The sequence below is a fragment of the Poromitra crassiceps genome, assembly GCF_964638095.1.
Source record: "Poromitra crassiceps genome assembly, chromosome: 19".
NCBI classification, from domain to species: domain Eukaryota; kingdom Metazoa; phylum Chordata; class Actinopteri; order Beryciformes; family Melamphaidae; genus Poromitra; species Poromitra crassiceps.
Window position 1 is genome coordinate 30,336,459 of NC_139646.1, and position 7,500 is coordinate 30,343,958.

Genomic DNA, 7,500 nt, shown 5'->3' on the forward strand with positions numbered 1-7,500 from the left:
GTGGGAAATGAAGACAAACGATGTGACGCTGAAAGAAACCACAAGTACCTGGTGGAGAGGGGGGTTAGAGGGAGGCTGTCTGTTTGTGTGTGTGTGTGTGTGTGTGTGTGTGTGTGTGTGTGTGTGTGTGTGTGTGTGTGTGGCAGCCCATCTGTATTGTTGTGGTGACTGCAGCAAAGCAGACTACCTTCTGCACTCTTACGCATTCTATAGAGTGAATCCCAATGTTTATTTACAATATGTTGTCAAGATGCACATAAGCTTCATTATCATCTGTTCAAGTGGATTTTATACACATTTAATAAGATTGTTATATCTGTGTGAACAGGTGTCTTATATGTCTTATATGTGTCTTATATGTATATATATATGTGGTTAGAAAGGAAACCACAGCATAAATCATAACCGTGTGTGTGTGTGTGTGTGTGTAAAGCTCTTTCCTGCTGTTGATAGCTGCTTATTATGAGCTCTAGCGGAGCCGGAGGCTATACACACACACACACACACACACACACACACACACACACACACACACACACACACACACACACACAGAGACAGTATCATGAATGACTCTGATGATGGAGCTTACTTACAGGCTGAGGGGCTTTGCACTTCATGAGGACTTTAAGAGTTAAGGTCTTTACCACACGTGTTTTTAATTCACATGTCAATCTTATTTTTCAAACCTATATCAGTCAATGTAACCGTGCATATATATATATATATATATATATATATATATATATATATATATATATATATATATATATATATATATATACCACCGCGCAAAGTTTCGCTGAGCGTTATTGCGTTGTTTATTTTTTCGGACCACGGTCGATTTTTCAGAAATTTGCGTCCGACGTGTACACATCTGTTGCTGTGATTTACAGGTGGGTCAAAATTTGCATAGCAATTTTGACCTGTAAATTTGTATTGCTCTTGGTGTGTAACAGCCTTTATGTCCTATACATGTTTAACGGAATAAAAAATAAAATAAAAAAACAGATATAAGTGGCTAACGTTAGCTCCATCCGTTTACAACAGTGGTTTACAACATTAGCAAGTAAACAGCTACATTAGCATCTTCAGCTGCTCGGCGATCTGAAGCCAGATATTGTCCCTGATGTCGGTGTTGATCGTCGCAGTGTTTGTCAGACAAAATTGGATGTTAAGATTGATAAACCAAATTGATGAGCCAAGTTCCCCCATTTTAGCAGCAAGCTAGCTACCCGGCAAGCTAGCTACAGTACTAGAAGTATGACATCAGCTGTAAACAAAGGATTTAATTGGTCAAATGTATGTTTCCGCAAGCGGGAATCCGCGGACGTCAAGGTCCATCCAGAAAAATTAAATGCTGCACGAATGTTCCGCCGCAGTGTGCAAGCTTAAATTACAACTCTAGGGAATAGAACCCCTAACCATGGCCGTGTTAGTACCTTGGTCTGAGGAATAGAACCCTAACCCTGGCAGTGTTAGTGCCTTGCTCTAGGGAATAGAACCCCTAACCCTGGCCGTGTTAGTGCCTTGGTCTGAGGAATAGAACCCTAACCCTGGCAGTGTTAGTGCCTTGCTCTAGGGATTAGAACCCCTAACCCTGGCCGTGTTAGTGCCTTGCTCTAGGGAATAGAACCCCTAACACTGGCCGTGTTAGTCCCTTGCTCTAGGGAATAGAACCCCTAACCCTGGCAGTGTTAGTGCCTTGCTCTAGGGAATAGAACCCCTTAACCCTGGCCGTGTTAGTGCCTTGCTCTAGGGAATAGAACCCCTAACCCTGGCCGTGTTAGTGCCTTGGTCTGAGGAATAGAACCCCTAACCCTGGCAGTGTTAGTGCCTTGCTCTAGGGAATAGAACCCCTAACCCTGGCCGTGTTAGTGCCTTGGTCTGAGGAATAGAACCCCTAACCCTGGCCGTGTTAGTGCCTTGCTCTAGGGAATAGAACCCCTAACCCTGGCAGTGTTGGTGCCTTGAACTAGGGAATATAACCCCTAACCCTGGCAGTGATAGTGCCTTGCTCTAGGGAATAGAACCCCTAACCCTGGCAGTGTTAGTGCCTTGCTCCACCCATTGAGCTACAGGTGTTCTTTAGCTTAGCCAGAATCTTACTATCCACACACACACCACCACGTTTTCAAATATAGCAACCTTCAAATCTGTGTGTGTGTGTGTGTGTGTGTGTGTGTGTGCGCGCATCCTGAGGCTACTGCAAGCTGACTGCTAACTTTGTCAACTCAGCACAATCTGTTCTGTTGAGCTGCTTAAAGTGGACTAACACACACACACACACACACACACACACACACACACACGCACACACACACACACAGGATGGTAAGTTTCATGTTTTGTATGTGAATTATAAGTTGGCATGGTTGGCTATGTGCTGTGTAGGGTTTGACTTTCGGAGTGAAGCTCTGAAAGTTTTCACCTATATTCAATATCTTTAACTTTTTTTCATTTTCATGCAAAAAATAATAATGAATGTCTCAGTTGTTCTCTTAGTACTGCATTTAGACATCATGTGACACTAAACTCTCCACTAAAGTCACATCATGACATACTTGTAGGCATGTTGGCCTGTTGTACTCAGAGTCAGAGTCCTGGACTCATTTTCAGGAGTCTTGACTCGACTTGGAGTTGCTCACTGATGACTCAGAGTTGGACTTTGACTTGAGCATTGGTGCATTCAGACTCTGAAGTCGGAGACTCAGACTCAGACTTCTTAATTGATAAAGACTTTTTTTTGTTGTTAGTTTATTGAAATAGGCCCTAATAATTTGGCATCAGATATTGGTAGCTATTATTACACGCAGAGCAGCACACAACACTGACCCAGACAGACCCAGGCAGCAGGACAGGGTTGGCAAACGCAAGCCAGAATATCCGATGCCCACCAGCAGCAAATCAAGATCAGCAAGAAGCTGCAACCAGCAGCGCACGCAGGGGCCAGCGCTGCTGGTTGCAGCTAAAAATATTATTCTGCCAAACAAAATTCCCTGGCCTTCACTGTTTTATTGAAGGAAATTATTTTTGAGGTGTGACTACATCAGAAAATTAGCTTCAGAGTCAGTGATGTGTTTGAAATGTTTAATTTCACAAAAGGGCCATTATCTCAGCTTCTAGAAAAAAACTGCTCTTTTTTGTTAAATCAAGCTATCTTCTCCGGCTGATAACTAAAGAACGGAAAATGATATCAATAAACCTGTTTTTGCTGATGATAGAAAAGAGTCTCATCGTTATTTTTGCGTGTTCATTGTTTACATAGTAATATCACACAATATTCTGTGGGCCTCGAGAAATCACTGAAAAAAGCTCTGAAACTCTGGCACTGGGAGCGTCCGTTCTCCAAAAGTGGCTGGCACTCAATGAGTTAATACTGTGACATTAGTAACTCTGGACTGGGAATCGGGTAACAGGGGACTTGGACTGGAGAGATACTGACCACTGGTTGTAGTTGTAGTTGTGTTCGCTGCTCCTTAAGGCAGAGAGAAGCAGGTTCCACTGAAGCTTTACACACTGTTCAGTCAAATGCTTTTCTAATAAAACACATCACTAACACATCAGTCCAGTAGGGCATTCACGACTAGTGAATTTTACTAGTCAACTAGTCGTCCCTAAAGGTAGTCGACTAGTCGTTTTTTTTTTTTTTTTTTTTTTTTATCTTTAAGACATGAGGTATTTACACGACATACATGGACTATCATATCCCATATCCCACACAAAGAACATCAAAACACAACAAAACAAAACAAGAAAACTGCATAAGATACACAATAATCTCAAGAACAAACAAGGCTATTGGACAAACTTAGCTTTAAATTGGAAAGCATCCAATCCCCCAGCTGTAGTTCACTGGTGGAATGAACTCTCAAGCTACCATACGTTGGATAACATTTACTACAAGAGCAAAAGCAACCACATACAGAGTTTGACTTTGAGAACTTTTTACCCCAGTGTCATTAGGCTTATCAGGATAGGAGCTGAATGCATTGTTTTTGTTTGGTTGTTTGTCCAATAGTCTTGTTTGTTCTTTGATTATTGTGTATCTTATGCAGTTTTCTTGTTTTGTTTTGTTGTGTTTTGATGTTCTTTGTGGGGGATATGGGATATGATAGTCCATGTATGTCGTGTAAATACATCATGTTCTTTCTTAAAGATAAAAAAAATAAAATAACGACTAGTCGACTACTAAGCACAGTGTCGACTAGTGGTTTTACTAGTCGACTAGTCTGTGAATGCCCTACAGTCCAGTATTTACTATAGCATAGCATCAGGTAGGGCTGTATTTACTATAGCATAGCAGCAGGTAGGGCTGTATTTATTATAGCATAGCATTAGGTAGGGCTGTATTTACTATAGCATAGCATCAGGTAGGGCTGTATTTACTATAGCATAGCATCAGGTAGGGCTGTATTTACTATAGCATAGCATCAGGTAGGGCTGTATTTACTATAGCATAGCATAATGTAGAGCTGTATTTATTATAGCATAGCATCATGTAGGGCTGTATTTATTATAGCATAGCATCAGGTAGGGCTGTATTTATTATAGCATAGCATCAGGTAGGGCTGTATTTACTATAGCATAGCATCAGGTAGGGCTGTATTTATTATAGCATAGCATCATGTAGGGCTGTATTTACTATAGCATAGCATCAGGTAGGGCTGTATTTATTATAGCATAGCATCAGGTAGGGCTGTATTTACTATAGCATAGCATCATGTAGGGCTGTATTTATTATAGCATAGCATCAGGTAGGGCTGTATTTACTATAGCATAGCATCATGTAGAGCTGTATTTATTATAGCATAGCATCATGTAGGGCTGTATTTACTATAGCATAGCATCAGGTAGGGCTGTATTTATTATAGCATAGCATCAGGTAGGGCTGTATTTACTATAGCATAGCATCAGGTAGGGCTGTATTTACTATAGCATAGCATCATGTAGGGCTGTATTTATTATAGCATAGCATCAGGTAGGGCTGTATTTACTATAGCATAGCATCATGTAGGGCTGTATTTACTATAGCATAGCATCAGGTAGGGCTGTATTTATTATAGCATAGCATCAGGTAGGGCTGTATTTACTATAGCATAGCATCAGGTAGGGCTGTATTTACTATAGCATAGCATCAGGTAGAGCTGTATTTACTATAGCATAGCAGCAGGTAGGGCTGTATTTATTATAGCATAGCAGCAGGTAGGGCTGTATTTACTATAGCATAGCATCAGGTAGAGCTGTATTTATTATAGCATAGCATCAGGTAGGGCTGTATTTACTATAGCATAGCATCAGGTAGGGCTGTATTTATTATAGCATAGCATAATGTAGGGCTGTATTTACTATAGCATAGCATCAGGTAGGGCTGTATTTACTATAGCATAGCATCATGTAGGGCTGTATTTATTATAGCATAGCATTAGGTAGGGCTGTATTTACTATAGCATAGCATCATGTAGGGCTGTATTTATTATAGCATAGCATCATGTAGGGCTGTATTTATTATAGCATAGCATCAGGTAGAGCTGTATTTATTATAGCATAGCATCAGGTATGGCTGTATTTATTATAGCATAGCATCATGTAGAGCTGTATTTATTATAGCATAGCATCAGGTAGGGCTGTATTTACTATAGCATAGCATTAGGTAGGGCTGTATTTATTATAGCATAGCATCAGGTAGGGCTGTATTTATTATAGCATAGCATCATGTAGAGCTGTATTTATTATAGCATAGCATCAGGTAGGGCTGTATTTATTATAGCATAGCATCATGTAGAGCTGTATTTATTATAGCATAGCATCAGGTAGGGCTGTATTTATTATAGCATAGCATCATGTAGAGCTGTATTTATTATAGCATAGCATCAGGTAGGGCTGTATTTATTATAGCATAGCATCAGGTAGGGCTGTATTTATTATAGCATAGCATTAGGTAGGGCTGTATTTATTATAGCATAGCATCAGGTAGGGCTGTATTTACTATAGCATAGCATTAGGTAGGGCTGTATTTATTATAGCATAGCATCATGTAGGGCTGTATTTACTATAGCATAGCATCAGGTAGGGCTGTATTTACTATAGCATAGCATTAGGTAGGGCTGTATTTATTATAGCATAGCATCATGTAGGGCTGTATTTACTATAGCATAGCATCAGGTAGGGCTGTATTTACTATAGCATAGCATTAGGTAAGGCTGTATTTACTATAGCATAGCTACAGGTAGGGCTGTATTTACTATAGCATAGCATCAGGTAGGGCTGTATTTACTATAGCATAGCATCAGGTAGGGCTGTATTTACTATAGCATAGCATCAGGTAGGGCTGTATTTATTATAGCATAGCAGCAGGTAGGGCTGTATTTATTATAGCATAGCATTAGGTAGGGCTGTATTTATTATAGCATAGCATCAGGTAGGGCTGTATTTACTATAGCATAGCATCAGGTAGGGCTGTATTTACTATAGCATAGCATCAGGTAGGGCTGTATTTATTATAGCATAGCAGCAGGTAGGGCTGTATTTACTATAGCATAGCATCAGGTATGGCTGTATTTACTATAGCATAGCATCAGGTAGGGCTGTATTTATTATAGCATAGCAGCAGGTATGGCTGTATTTACTATAGCATAGCATCAGGTAGGGCTGTATTTACTATAGCATAGCATTAGGTAGGGCTGTATTTATTATAGCATAGCATCAGGTAGGGCTGTATTTACTATAGCATAGCATCAGGTAGGGCTGTATTTACTATAGCATAGCATCAGGTAGGGCTGTATTTATTATAGCATAGCATCAGGTAGGGCTGTATTTACTATAGCATAGCATCAGGTAGGGCTGTATTTATTATAGCATAGCATCAGGTAGGGCTGTATTTATTATAGCATAGCAGCAGGTAGGGCTGTATTTATTATAGCATAGCAGCAGGTAGGGCTGTATTTATTATAGCATAGCATCAGGTAGGGCTGTATTTATTATAGCATAGCATCAGGTAGGGCTGTATTTACTATAGCATAGCATCAGGTAGGGCTGTATTTATTATAGCATAGCATCAGGTAGGGCTGTATTTACTATAGCATAGCATTAGGTAGGGCTGTATTTACTATAGCATAGCATCAGTTAGGGCTGTATTTATTATAGCATAGCATCAGGTAGGGCTGTATTTACTATAGCATAGCATCAGGTAGGGCTGTATTTATTATAGCATAGCATCAGGTAGGGCTGTATTTACTATAGCATAGCATTAGGTAGGGCTGTATTTATTATAGCATAGCATCAGGTAGGGCTGTATTTACTATAGCATAGCATCAGGTAGGGCTGTATTTATTATAGCATAGCATCAGGTAGGGCTGTATTTATTATAGCATAGCATCAGGTAGAGCTGTATTTACTATAGCATAGCATCATGTAGGGCTGCATTTACTATAGCATATCATCAGGTAGAGCTGTATTTATTATAGCATAGCATCAGGTAGGGCTGTATTTATTATAGCA